The following is a 15,000-nucleotide window of genomic DNA, read 5'->3' on the forward strand; positions in this document are numbered from 1 at the left end:
GGTTTTTAACCATCCGCTGAAATTTAGAGAAATATCAAGACATAGTTCAAGACCTGTTGAAGTGTGTGTATGCGCAATTGCAACTGTGCGCAATGCGTGCGTCTGTCTGTGTGCGCATGCCTATTAGGGCTGGGAATTGCCAGGGACCTCTTGATACAATATTATCACAATACTAACGAGTTTTGAAGGAAAAATACTATGAAGGAAAAATACTGGGGTTTTGGTGCAGGTACCGCCGACTAGCGCAAAAATAATATTGCTATAGGTCCCCCCCCCCCCCATCACTAACCTATGCATGGGTATGTGCGAATGCGTGTGTGTGTGCCAGGTCATTGAGATGAATTTGGAAAGAGCACCCATCCCCAGGGGAGGGAGACAGTGGCCTGCCTGCCTCTAGAGTTACTCGCACCAGTTGTCCTTGCTCACCACTCCTCATACATTATGGAAGACTTTAACTCATTATGCTCCTCTGAAACATGGACAACAGAGGGGTCAATCCGCTCACCGAAATGTTAGTTTACAGTACTTTCAAAGATAGCACATTTCAGTCTTTTCACAATTTTAAACTTTTAAAAACTTTTTGGAAACAGAACAGAGATCACCACTACCCTCCTGCTTTAAGATGGATGTCGTTTGTAAAGGACAAGCTAGATTCTGTTTAGAAAAACATTGTCGCTGTGTAATTCAAGAAAACTAAATAAGAGTTGGATTCTTCCAATACGTTCATTATATGTTAATTTGACTACATGCATATTTAATATGCTGTGTGTCCCAAATTGAATAAAATGGACCCGAAATGAGGTGAAGTGGGTGAGTGAAAAAGCAGGAACGACTCTGGGAACAGTTTGAAAAATATTCATCGGGGGCATAAATCGAAATGTTAAATATTATTCTAGTTGGCACCTGGTCTGCAATTGTGGCTTGTAAGCAGAAGAGCTAGTTTGTTTTCCCAAGGTTCCTCCAAGGTATGATATAATCGGAGCGGTGCTGGTGGCCGCCAGCGGTGCTGATGAGCTCACGGTGCGGCTGGAGGTTGACCACTGCTCAGTGTAAACTGTCATCGGGATAATTGAAGGACTTGTATGTCAGTTCCCTTAACACTGCAGCTAGGCTGTGAGGGCGAACCCTGGGTGCTTTACTCAACCCCTCCTGCCCTCCAATTCTCTTCACTAATGCTCTTCCTTGTCAGGAAGCAACAGCATTGGGTTCAACCGCCGACCAACCAAATGATCTCAATATGGTTGTCGGTTGTTAATGAAGTGACCCTGATGCCCCTCTCTTCCTATTGAAGTAGGATAATGAGATTTATGCCAAGGCCTTGAACAGCATCAACGCTACTCTCTTTCTCTCTCGCTCTCTCTCTCTCTCTCTCTCTGCAGCCTGCAGCCTTGATTCAATTACAATTACATGCCCAAAAGAGGCTCTGAACCCCCCCACCTCAAACCTGGATCCGTTTCCCATTGCAGGAGGTCATGCTTTGTGTTTCTCATTGTCTTGACAAGAGGTTCAGAAACCAGGGGTCTGGAGGTAGAAGAGGGGGAACAGGGGGGTCACAAGTGGTTTAGGTTGAGCTCTTCATTCATTGTATTTTTGTGTTCCTCATTCGTGTCCAATCCTTTGATGTGGAGGAACAGGACGTTCCCCCTGTATTGGTCCCAGGCACAGCACCACTTATCTGTTCCCTCCCTCCATCACTCCCTCCATCTCACCCTCCATCCTCTTGATTCAATCGCCCCAGACATTGTTAATTACCTGTTGGGTTGGAAAATAGTCAAATCCAATTGACTAATTTAGTTTCCTCCGACCATAGAATCCAGGCCATTACTTTCATTAGTCTCTGTTGCAAGATGTTTCAGAAAACATCCTCCTCTGAAAACTTGAAGAATTGAATGAAGGCGAGCTGACATTTTGGAGACATAAGAATACATCTCTATCGGGTAAACATCGTACACATTTGCCTAAAATATAAAGCCTCCTAATAATTTAGCTAGTGCTCATCCTAGTTATAATTTAGAAAAGGGCATCTTGGCTAGCGATGGTGGAAAAAATCGATACAGTTACATATCGCAATATTATTTTGGACGATTTTATATGGATACTTTGACTCCAAGTATCGATTTGTAGAATAATTAATAAATATATATACAGTATCAGTCAAAAGTTTGGACACACCTACATTCTTTATTTTTACTGTTTTCTACATTGTAGAATAATAGTGAAGACATCAAAACTATGAAATAACACATGGAATCATGTAGTAACCAAAAAAACTGTTAAACAAATCAAAATATATTTTATATTTGAGATTCTTCAAACTAGCCACCCTTTGCCTTGATGACAGCTTTGTACACTCTTGGCATTCTCTCAACCAGCTTCATGAGGTAGTCACCTGGAATGCATTTCAATGAACAGGTGTGCCTTGTTAAAAGTTAATTTGTGGAATTTCTTTCCTTTTTAATGCGTTTGGTATACAGAAGATAGGCCTATTTGGTAAAAGACCAAATCCATATTATGGCAAGAACTGCTCAAATAAGCAAAGAGAAACGACAGTCCATCATTACTTTAAGACATGGTCAGTCAATCCGGAAAATGTCAAGAACTTTTAAAGTTTCTTCAAGTGTAGTCGCAAAAACCATCAAGCGCTATGATGAAACTGGCTCTCATGAGGACCGCCACAGGAAAGGAATACCCAGAGTTATAAGCTCATTAGAGTTACCAGCCTTAGAAATCAGCAATTAACTGCACCTCAGATTTCAGCCCAAATAAATGCTTCACAGAGTTCAAGTAACAGACACATCTCAACATCAACTTTTCAGAGGAGACTGTGTGAATCAGGCCTTCATGGTCGAATTGCTGCAAAGAAACCACTACTTAAGGACACCAATATGAAGAAGAGACTTGCTTGGGCCAAGAAACACGAGCAATGGACAAATTTGAGATTTTTGGTTCCAACCGCCGTGTCTTTGTGATACGTGGTGTGGGTGAACGGATGATCTCTGCATGTGTAGTTCCCACCATAAAGAATGGAGGAGGAGGTGTTATGGTGTGGGGGTGCTTTGCTGGTGACACTCTCTGTGATTTATTTAGAATTCAAGGCACACTTAACCAGCATGGCTACCACAGCATTCTGCAGCGATACGCCATCCCATCTGGTTTGGGCTTAGTGGGACTATCATTTGTTTTTCAACAGGACAATGACCCAACACACCTCCAGGCTGTGTAAGGGCTATTTTACCAAGAAGGAGAGTGATGGAGTGCTGCATCAGATGACCTGGCCTCCACAGTCCCCCGACCTCAACCCAATTGAGATGGTTTGGGATGAGTTGGACGGCAGAGTGAAGGAAAAGCAGCCAACAAGTGCTAAGCAGATGTGGGAACTGTTGGAAAAGCATTACAGGTGAAGCTGGTTGAGAGAATGCCAAGAGTGTGCAAAGCTGTCATCAAGGCAAAGGGTGGCTATTTGAAGAATCTCAAATATAAAATATATTTTGATTTATTTAACACTTGTTTGGTTACTACATGATTCCATATGTGTTATGTCATAGTTTTGATGTCTTCACTATTATTCTACAATGTAGAACATAGTAAAAATAAATAAAAACCCTTGAATGAGTAGGTCTGTCCAAACCTTTGACTGGTACTGTATATATACATTTTATTTTGCTAGGAAGTGTCCTGCTCCAAAACTTCAGTATTGTTCATCCTATAGCTTGTTCTCCATGTTGTTTTTAAAAAGTGAGCCAACATGTTTTCAGCACTTTTATTTCCATGACTGTAAAACAAATTTTCTCATGCTCTCTCTTGTCTCTCTGCAACATACATATTGTGAGCAATATGTTCCCAAATAGCACACATACATCTGCCCAACGTAGGCATGATGTATTCAGGATACATTGGGAAGTTGCAGTTTAGACATAGTTTGCTCATTGGCAAGACGTCTTGCAGATGTATTAGAATATCTACATTCTAAATTCTACAGTTCTATATCATTTATAGGTCAGCCAGACATCAACATGTCTCGCTGACATCTTCCCAATGTGCAAACACTCTCCAAACTACATATTTATCACATCGGCCATTGGTATGCGTGTTATCTGGATTTGGAACATCAAATCCCAATAAAATCGCAGTATCGAATCGCAATACATATAGAATCGTGAGAATAGCAATACATATCTTAACGGCACCGAAGTATCATGATAATATTGTATCGTGAGGTCCCTGGCAATTCACAGCCCTAGTCTTGGCCAAAGCCAGTAGAGAGAGGGACACAGACAGACTGCAATCTGTTTACAATTGGCAGGTCCGGGGTGTGAACATCTTGTGCAGGCCCTGTCCAGTTGCAGCCAAGGGGCCTGGTTCTGAAAGAGGTCCTTTCTTACTTCACATATACACACGCACGCATTCACGCACGTACATACGCATTTACGTATACACATACACACACAGCATATGTTTTACTATCCTTGTGGGGACCTAAAATTGATTTCCATTCAAAATCCTATTTTCCCTAACCTTAACCTCTTACCATAAACCTAACTCCTAAGCCTAAAATAGCCTTTGTACTTGTGGGGACCTGGGAAATGTCCCAATGAGGGAGAATTGTCCTTGTTTTACTATCCTTGTGGGGACTTTTGGAGATTTCCGGTACCCACGAGGATGGTAATACACACACACACACACACACACACACACACACCCCTCACCCCTAAAGCACATCAGCTTGTGCAGCTGTTTAACCAGTGGGGCAATTAGCACCCCTCCACTCACCAACCGGATCGCTCTAGTCGCTTCTTGGAGATTCTGGGTTTGTTTTTGGGGCTGCTACCTCTCAACGGCGTTAGGGGGAACGTCCACAGGGGTTTGTTTATTTGATAGATGCGTAGCATCTGTCCACATTTTTGGTGTGTGAGTACACGAGTGTGTGTGTAGTGTGTGTGGAGGGGGGACGAATAGTCTGTGCTCCTTTCTGAGTCATCTCGTATTGCGTAATACCCTAGACCTCCAAACGGCATTGTTCACTACTCTGCTCAATACTCATTCATTATCATCCTCTTTCTCTCTGCTCTCAATGGAGCCAATGGAATTCCTCCTGATGAGCTGTACTAAATATGCATGATGAAATCGCCGTTAGACAGAGATGAGCACATTCCGTCCTTTATGAATGGGCGTCAGAGATGGACACAGATAAAGGCCTTGTGTGGCAGCCTTCAATAAGTCTGTCCACAATGCCTCCATTTTATACCCGGGCCACTGGAATATTTATGATGTGTCCTAACTATTTATTTTCTTGTTCTCTTCAAAACCTCAAGCATACAATTGTGAATGTTTTGAGGTTCAAAAAAGAAACATTAATTGAACCAAATCATTTTATGGCATATTATGGAAAATATAAACACTTTTCTTTGTTAGTTGGGTGCTGTTTTTTGATCAGTAGATGTGTAACAGTAGATGTGTGTGTGTGTGTGTGTGTGTGTGTGTGTGTGTGTGTGTGTGTGTGTGTGTGTGTGTGTGAAGTGACTAGGACTAGAATGTGACTTGGTGTGTTCTTGACCTTTTGGGGTGTCAACCCTCAGTATCCTGGCTATCACTGTGCCATCCCTCAGGGCGTTTGTCACAGGCTGAAAAGATACAGGAGAGAGAAAGCAATGATGGAGACTGTGTGTGTCGGTGAAGTGTAGCAGAAAGACATCCTCTTCTGTGCCCGCCTCTGGCTCAGCACTGACCTCTCACCCATATTAAACCTCAGCAGGTTTCTCTCTCTCTCTCTCTCTCTCTCTCTCTCTCTCTCTCTCTCTCTCTCTCTCTCTCTCTCTCTCTCTGCTCTCTCTCTCTCCCTCTGTTTCTGCCCGCTCATTCCTCCTTCCCTCGCTTTTCCTCTCCTCTCTCTCCACTTACAGCCGCTTTTGTTTTCACATGCCCGGCTTCTCAGGGAACGCTCTCATATTTGTGGCTTTCGGTTGGCAGTGAAGTGTGCTGGGGCTGTCAGTTTTTCAACTTTGACTTACCCCTCGTCCGTCTAAATTGAACTGTTCAGTAATTTTCTGCCTGTAATAAAAACAACTGGAATCATGTCAGATGTATTTTAAATTTGGTGTTATGTGCCACAAGCAAACATTATCTCTGCGTCAAGCCTCGAAGTATTTTCCTATCAAATAGCCGACCATTGTTGTGTGTGCCTTACACTGGAAGTCCCTCGCCAGCAACATTAGTCTTTCACATGAAAAGGCCCCTCGCTGAAATGCAGACTCGACTTTGACTGATAGTATTCGTGTAGAACGCCTGACTCAGTACGGCTCTGAAGATACACATTTGTGTATAAATCAACTCAAGACTAAACAAACAATTTGGTCTCCAAGTACCCACAATACCAGTGGTATACAAGGAAAGACCATAGACATAAGCCCTAAATAGACCGGCCTGGTCCACCCCTCCACCGCTCCTCCGCTCCCTCACGAAGAAGAGAGATGGCTATCTGCACTGAGGTCAGAAATGAAACATGTCATAGCAAATTACAGCCATGTTGTTTGAATTACTCAGGCTGGCTCCTTAAAGCAGAAGGGGAGCTGCAAAAATTTGAAAAGCAAGTTTATTTAGCAAGTCAGAGCGAGAGAGAAAGAGGGGGAGAGAGAGAGAGGGGGAGCGAGCGAGTGTGAGAGAGAGAGCAAAACGAGAGAAAGAGGGAAAGAAAAGTAAAAGAAGCCGAGTGTTTTTCTCTGGAACAAATAATATCACTAGGTCTGACTCATGGGGCTGAGCTGCAACGAAGGAGCAACGAGCAAGAAGCCCAAGTCATTCCTCTGGCTAAGTTTGGGGCATCATTTACTGAAAACTGGCCGCGGGCCGGTGTGTGCAATAATAACCACATCCTCCAAGCATCTTCAGACCGAAGGCCTGTTTTTATAGCTGGGAAGCAGGGATGGGCACTCCAGTAAGCGCTCGTTAGGGAGAAGAGAAGCAGCCTATTTCTGAATCGGGGGAGAGAAAGATGAGATGACTGACCGAGAAAAGGGGCGCCAAGAAGGAAGCAAGCCCACAAAACAGTCACTCCAATCAAAATGTGTTGGAGGATAGAAAACCGGAGGGTGACTACTTTATGAGGAACACAGGTCCGTCCCTGCAGAGGTCTGAAGGGAAACCTAGGTTCTGGACATACGCAGGCTCCCTAGATACGATCACAAAACCCACACAAATGAACAGGAACCAAATGAACAGAAAAAAAGCCAGGTAGAAAGAAAAAAGGTGTCTTGAAAAAATAGAGGGACAATTGACCCGAATGGCACGCTTTGGTATTGATATTGCCGTATTGATGCTAGAAATCAGTTGTGTGTGTAGCTATATACGTATTCAGCAGAAAATGCTTTTCCGCAGTCGGCACACACTGTGACCCTGTCCTCTCCTCTGAGGGTTTCCTTGAACTGTGACGTTTTTAGGGTGTTTTGATTTGGTATAAAATAATGTTTCTTTATCGAGTGTCTGAGGAAGTCAATTCTAAAGGGTGTCTCTTGTTTTTTACCTCGTTCAAGTTTTGTTGTAAACATTAAGACAGATTTTAAATGGAGAGGAACTAATGGCATGTCGATCCAACTGAAAGGAGCGAGAGCCCCACCGTGGGTAGATGGAACGAATGGTGCTGAGTGGGTGAAGGAGGATGGCTGCACTGAGAGAAAGAGAGGCAGAGACAGGGAGAGAGAAAGAAGTGAGTGCCAGAGGGGGGGAGTAATTGATATCAAAGCGTATGTTTAATGGGATCTTGACCCTCTTTCTCCGGAGGCGATGGTTCTGTAAGCAAAGGGGTGAATGAGAGTCAGAGGTTATATGGGTGCTGTGGCAGGTATAAATTGAGCCAGGGCTTTTCCTAAAGAAACAGTCTAACCCCCTATATACACACACTCACGCACACACACATACAGACATGCACGGCTTTTCACTTCCTACAACTGAGCAGGGACAAATTTACTCTTTAAAAAAAAAAAAACAGTGTATCACACTATTCTGTAGAATACTGAATACTCACTTTCAAGTCTCTCCACAGACACTGGAAAGCCCCAATCAGTGATACAGAAGTGAGTGAGCATGTGTGTGCTTGCGCATTTTTGTGTGCGTATGTCAGTCTGTGTGCGCATGTTTGAGTTCTGAACAATCAGCAAAATCCCTTAAGTGAGTGTATTTAGCTACCTGTCAATCATTACATCCATCCTCCCACAATATTGATGCCATGACTAGTGTAATGAAGTTTTTGTGCTGAAATCAATTGTTCAGTGGAAAGCCAAATGTTATTCATGTTCCGGGGGGGATAACCTCTTGCCTGGAGAGTCTATTTTGTGAATAGCAACAGTGTGTTTGTACACCATATGATTTTGAACACACCAGGGCAGACCGAGGCGGAGAATCAATCACTCTGCCACTGACAAGTTCAGGGATGGGAAATAAATATTTACGCTTCACAAAATGAAATCCAGTCGTCTTCTGCTCCTCGCCATACGCCCAGCAATAGCATCCCCCAGACCACAGAGAGTGTACCCACAAGGAGTAAAGTGGGGAGCTGGGGACCCATGTGTGTGAGGGTTACAGTATACACACATACTCCTGCTACACATTCTGGGCCCAGTAAAGTATATTACAGTGCAGTGCAGCTCATCAGGCCTGAGATATCCATCTGGGGTTTGTCATGTATGACATGGGCCCATGTCTTTCTCTTCTATAATTATGGGAATATTTATTTTCTCTCCTTCCTGCTGGGAAGGCTTTATGTGACATGACTAGGAAACGCTCCATCCGAATGGAGAGCTCCAGTTTGCAAAATAAAATCGACTCGAAATTGTATCGACTCGAAATTGTGAATCCACAATTCCATGATTGAATGTAATGTGAGTGGGTGGGGGATATATACATCTATAAATGTGGTGTGTGTGTTCAAACTGCTCGCACAGTAATATTTGGTTGAAAATACTTATGAAAAACAAATACTCCACTAGTTCACCCATGTCCATGTCAGGTATGAGACTCAATAGACTAGTGGAGTAGTAACTTCAGGACTAGCCCTTTCCACTGTCCTGTGTGTGTGTGTGTGTGTGTGTGTGTGTGTGTGTGTGTGTGTGTGTGTGTGTGTGTTTGGTGTAATGGCCTGAACCTTCTGATATTGACCTCACCTTCTCTTCAATGACACATAGTTACATAATCTATAAACCCCTCTCCACCTACCCACCTCTCCTCTCCACCTCCCCTCTCCACCTCCCCCCTTCACAATCAATACCATTCAATATCTTAGATCATACTCTTTCTTAATATTCATTAAGAATACCCTCCATCATCAAATTGGCCTGCACTTATGGCAGTGTGGCTGTTTTTTCCCCGTCAGTGGCAGCATCCCAAATGCCACCTTATTCCCTACATGCCCTATGAGCCCTGGTCAAAAGTAGTGCACTAAACAGGGAATAGGGTGCCCGTTGGACTGCTGCCAGTGTGTGTGAATGATGAAGACATATGATGATGAAATATGGCTCAGTTCTCCAGGATAAATCATCATCGCCATAGACTAAATGGAATAGATTAGATTTTTCCCCTGAATATATAATATATATATGTCCTGTCTTTAGCTCAGCAGGCTAGTCTAGCTACTCAGGAGGGACACTGATTGCTGCCCAGCGGGTTAGACACACATGTTGATGATGGTGCTTCCTTCTGGGACACAGTGTGCTCTCCTAGTGTCATCACCAGCCATCACACACATACGGGTGTGCATGTTAACGCACACGGACATGCGCACGCACACACTGCATGCCAGTCCCTCTGATGCAGACAGCCACAGACAGAACACAATCCACACAATCCACACACTCTGACCTTACACCTCTTCTCTACTCTTCCTCTCTCTCTCTCTCTCTCTCTCTCTCTCTCTCTCTCTCTCTCTCTCTCTCTCTCTGATTAGACTTGTTTCTTTGACATGTGAATCATGTATATCTTTAGTAGCCCCCCTGAGCATTGGATAAAGACCCTCTCTCCTCCAGTTTCCTTCTCTCCCTCCTCACCCCCTCTCTTTTCTTCCCTCCCCCTCTCCCTCCTGTTGCTCGGGACATATGATGGTGTCTGCTGACCCTACAGGCATCCGTCTGTCCCAGGCACACTCAATGAACTTGGCACATAAACCCCCCCATCTCTCTCCTCTCTCCTCTCTCTCTTTCTCTCTCTCTCTCTCTCTCTCTCTCTCTCTCTCTCTCTCTCTCTCTCTCTCTCTCTCTCTCTCTCTCTCTCTCTCCTTTCTCTGTCTCTCCTCTCTCTCTCTCTCTCTCTCTCTCTCTCTCTCTCTCTCTCTCTCTCTCTTCCATCTCATTTCCCTTTATCCTCTACCCCTCTCTCTCTCTTTTCTTCCGTCTCTTTCCATCCGTCTTGACACAAACGCAAAAGACGATTCACAGAAAACGGAACGAGGAGAGAGATAATGGCGTCCGTCCAGCGGAGCTGCGCTAATCAGCGAGCATCGTGGGAAAAGCACAGGATGAGGGGAGGAAAAACAGGCCATTGTCTGTGGGAGATTATAGTCCCCGAAAAGGCGGCATTGTCCGACGGAGGGGATAAATCTTCCTGCTGTCACTCAAACCTGAATTAAATTCTCCTTCGCTTTTCTAAAAGGGGCTTATCTCCGAATCAATAGCTTGTTGCGCTACAAGCCCGGAGGAATGTATTTGGTGAACTTCTGTTCGCTGACACCTTATAAAAAAAAAAAATACAGAGAAAAGAGAGGGAGAAATGAATAGCGAGCGGAGAGAGAGCAGAAAGAGAGGACAGAGCGTTGGGCCCTATTGTGCTGGAGGATGTGCATTTGGGGGAGATTGTTATCACAATAGAGGAGAGGAACTAAAACTTTGCATTGTTGATTAAGGGCTCGTAAGTAAGCATTTCACGGTAAGGCGTATTCACACCTGTTGTATTCGGCGCACGTGACATCAAATTTGGTTTGATTTGATAGAGGAGGGAGGATGGTCTTGGAAGTTGATTGACCGTTGCACCGCTATTGAGCGAGGGAATATATTCCTCCCGCCCTCTCCCCCCACTCCCTCACTTCTTTCTCAGGCTGCTACCGGCATGCCAAGCAGCGACATTGGGGGGAAAAAAGCGGTCACACTCCGGAAAAAAGTACTGGGGACCCTGGCACGGTCCGGCCGCAACGCGGTGGCTCTTCTTTTCTAAAGCCACCCCCCTCCTCCCCCCCTCGCTGCATCACTTTATCTCCCGTCCAAAGAGTCCAATCTGCCAAATCCTACTCCTTCACACCGGGGACTTGGAAAGGGGTCCTGGCGCTACCTCCCGCACATTCAACCCCCCCCGCTCCCCCCACCACGGCCGAGTCCAGGAAAAGGAAGGAGAAGAAAAAGAGGGAAATAAAAGAAAGTTGTACAGACTCCCGCTCCGCGGTGCGAATGACAAAAAGGGCTTGTCCCCATTTTTCATCCCCCTTTATCTTCCTCCCTTTCACGACCATCCCATTCTGCTATCTCTGAGAAGAAAAGGGGAGATATTGATGATTCACCCAATGCCTCTCCCCCCCCGGTGCCCTCTATCTTAAACAGTGCTTTCCGCTTGCTGTCGTCGAGGCGATGCACTGTTGTTGTTTATGCCCCACGTTAATGCTCTCCCCTCTTTCACAATGCACCCCCCACCCCGAGCTCTGCTCCCCTGCCGATACGACTTGGCTCTATAACGAGCGGGCTTACACCTGCTTACAGGATTAAATTAATTAGCACGAAACAGAGATGAGGAGGGGGAGGGAGGGGGGGGATGAATTAAGCCCAAACGGGCGCCCTCGTCGCCAGGCGCGGGCCTTGCCATCAATTGAGAGAGGGGGCAGGATGTGCAAAGTTTTTCTCTTTTTCTTTTTGTTGTTTTTTCACGAGAGGAAGTGAGGACGCACAGACCCGTTTGTGTTTGGGTGCGAGAGAGGACGAAGGTTAGATGCAGAGAGAAAGCCATTGTGAGCAATACGCCTGGGCCTTTGAGTTGCTCTGGCCTAAAGTAGCCCTCCTAGCCATGGCTCTGAATAAGGCACACACACACGTTCGTCGTCCGAGGGGAATTCACCCAAGAGATGTGCCCAAGCCCCACTCTCTCTCTCTCTCTCTCTCTCTCTCTCTCTCTCTCTCTCTCTCTCTCTCTCTCTCTCTCTCTCTCTCTCTCTCTCTCTCTCTCTCTGTCCCTCTCTCTGTCCCTCTGCCTCATCCGTCTTTGTTTCATGACGTCGCCTCTTCCCCCTCTACCCTTCCCTGACTACCACGTTAAATGACTGAGTGCTTAAATAACGACAAAGTGAATACCCCCAAATCAATCCCATTAAGCATTTACAGATGGGCCTGCTGTGCCCTTGCCATGTTAGCACACTCACAACTCTCTCTCTCTCTCTCTCTCTCTCTCTCTCTCTCTCTCTCTCTCTCTCTCTCTCTCTCTCTCGCTATCTGTCTACTACAGCTCTACTACACTGACTGCAGCACAAGGATTGTCTCTGTATGTCTGTCTGTCTACCTTGGTGAAATGTAATCAGTGTATTGTAGGTAACCTGTATCTTGTAGAGAAGTGTCTCTTTCCCAGTGAATTTGCCGCTGCCTCTCCTTTGTTATAGAAAGCCCAGAAAATCCCCAACTACCCCCCCAACACACACACACAAGCCTCCTCAAACAGATCTGTCTGGGACGAGAGGAGAGGGACAACAACAGGGGCCACTTGACCTGTCACCCCCAGACGAGAAGCCATCATGCTGTCGGCTAGGAGGAGGGCGAGGAGTTATTTAGCAAAGCCAGGGACGGAGGGAGGGAGGGGGCTGGAAAAGGGGGTATGAGAGGGGGAGGGACGAGAGAGGGGACAAGAGGGGTACAGATAGGTGGAAAGAGAGGGGTAATGAAGGGGAGTAGGTGAGAGGGGGACAGGGAGAGAGGGGTATCAGATGATGGGCTCTGAACAGCGTGTCAGTCAGTGAGGCAGTTAAGCTAGTGAGGCCTGATGGGAGACAGACGTGTCCTACCGCTAGTATAGAGAGAGGCTGTCATCAAACACGCATGCGCACACACACACGTACACACACAGGCGTACACACGCAGGCATACACACACACACAATCTCCCTCTCTAACTCTCACTCCCCTATGATGGGGGCGTGGAGGAGGCAGGGCTGCTGTAGTGTAGGGGACAGCATAGCATGGCGGCGGTTGCTCCAATCCCTTCCGTATGACAGTGATTAGGCAGGAAGCAGATAATAACCGCGGTCTGAACCTCTCTGAGCCCGCAGATTCCAGCTCTAACAACCTCCCCACTCCTTCTTACCCCCGTCCTTAACACCTCTCCACCTCCTCCCTCCCTTCCGCCCACCCAACCCCAAGTGTTGCATTCCACCTGCCTACCCGGTCTTAGCGCATTCTTTACCTGCCTTAGCCAAGAGCACACTAAGCTAATTGCTCATTCCCGTTATTAGCACCACACATGGCTACAGTGGCGTGATACAGCTATATGACATACTATATATACAACGTGCTATAGGAAGTTTATGGATAGTGACGCCTGTCCTCCTCGATTTGATTAGATTTTTGGTACCGCTTTATTTGAAGTGCATCTTATGAAAGCTTCATAAAGCCATCATATAGGCTTCATAAGCACTACATTTATAGTGCTTCACAAATCATTTATAGCTGTATATCATGCTCTATAAAGATTCATAATTTGGCATAACTGTGTTACAAAACAATCAATTTATTTGTTCACATTTATTAATCCTTTATAGAGCATAAAATACGGTTATAGATGATTTGTGACCCATTTATGTAGTGCTTATAAAGCCTATATGAATGCTTTATGAATCCTTCATAAGATGCACTTCAAATAAAGTGGGACCAGCTTTTCTATGAGTTGTTGTAGATGGCACATGTGTTGGTTTGTGTTTTTGTACTCATAGCTCTCTCAAAGTAGTGTAGACTTGTTGAAGTTTGTGTTTGTTTTGTGTGCGTGCATGCATTTGTGGGTTTGTGTATGCAAGTGAAAGTGTGTGTGTGCGAGGTGAAAGTGTTTGTGTGTGTGTACGAGGTCAAAGTGTGTGTGTGTGTGCGAGTGAAAGCTTGCATGTGTGTGTGTACAAGGTGAAAGTGTGTGTGTGTGTGTGTGTGTACGAGGTGAAAGTGTGTGTGTGTGTGTACGAGGTAAAAGTGTGTTTGTGTGTGTGACAGACTGCAGCTGTGACACCCCCTGGCCTTCCCCAGTTTGACACCTGTTGATAACAACTTTAGGAGATACAGGAGACAGACAGACAGCGCTAGTGGACATTACTAAGTGTGTTTACTATCAACAGTTGGTTAAGCTCTGCGTGAGAGATAGATATTTAGTGCTTCTTTTCCATCTAAAAAGAACAAGGAGTCATTTGATGTAGAAATCACTGAAGTCGATATACAATATGAACATCAAATCTAAATGATCAGACACATTTCTTAACACATTGATAAGTGTAACAGACCCAGGAACTGCGACAGGTGGTCACAGTCGGCGGTGGCACTGGAAGAGTTAACCAGTTTTTTTGTCCCCTTGTTTTTTCCCCTCCTTCTTCGATAAGAAAGGTGAAAGAATTTGGGTAATAGGACTAGTCACAGAGGGCCCTGATCCCATCAGGTATTCAGGCCATTGTCAGGGCCATATGCCCCCCTCCCACCTTAATCTACCTCCTTCCCTCCCTCCCCTCTGTCAAAAGGACCCCAGCGCCACGTCGGGGGCAACCCGCCGGCCGCCCATTCACTCTTCCCCCTCTCCCCCGCTGAACGCAATCAGTGGACAACCCCGGCAATAATTCACTCACTCATTCACCCTCGTCACACCCACCCACCACCCCACCTCCATCCCGACCCAAGTCCCCTTCTTCTTTGAGAAAACAAAATAAAGGTGGCCGACTTAGCATGTCCACAATACCTCGCTATTTGTCCCCTGCAAGATAAGTCAACCAGCTCCAAATGAACTTCCATTCAGTGGTGGGCCC

The 15,000-nt window shown here is 45.6% G+C and overlaps 1 protein-coding gene across 3 annotated transcripts in view; it reads left to right on the forward strand.

The window, feature by feature from the left end:
- The window catches only part of prdm16 (PR domain containing 16), a 205,551-nt gene that overhangs the window by 18,066 nt on the left and 172,485 nt on the right, over positions 1 to 15,000 (forward strand). The window lies entirely within an intron of this gene.

The sequence above is a fragment of the Coregonus clupeaformis genome, chromosome 24, assembly GCF_020615455.1.
Source record: "Coregonus clupeaformis isolate EN_2021a chromosome 24, ASM2061545v1, whole genome shotgun sequence".
Lineage (NCBI taxonomy): Eukaryota > Metazoa > Chordata > Actinopteri > Salmoniformes > Salmonidae > Coregonus > Coregonus clupeaformis.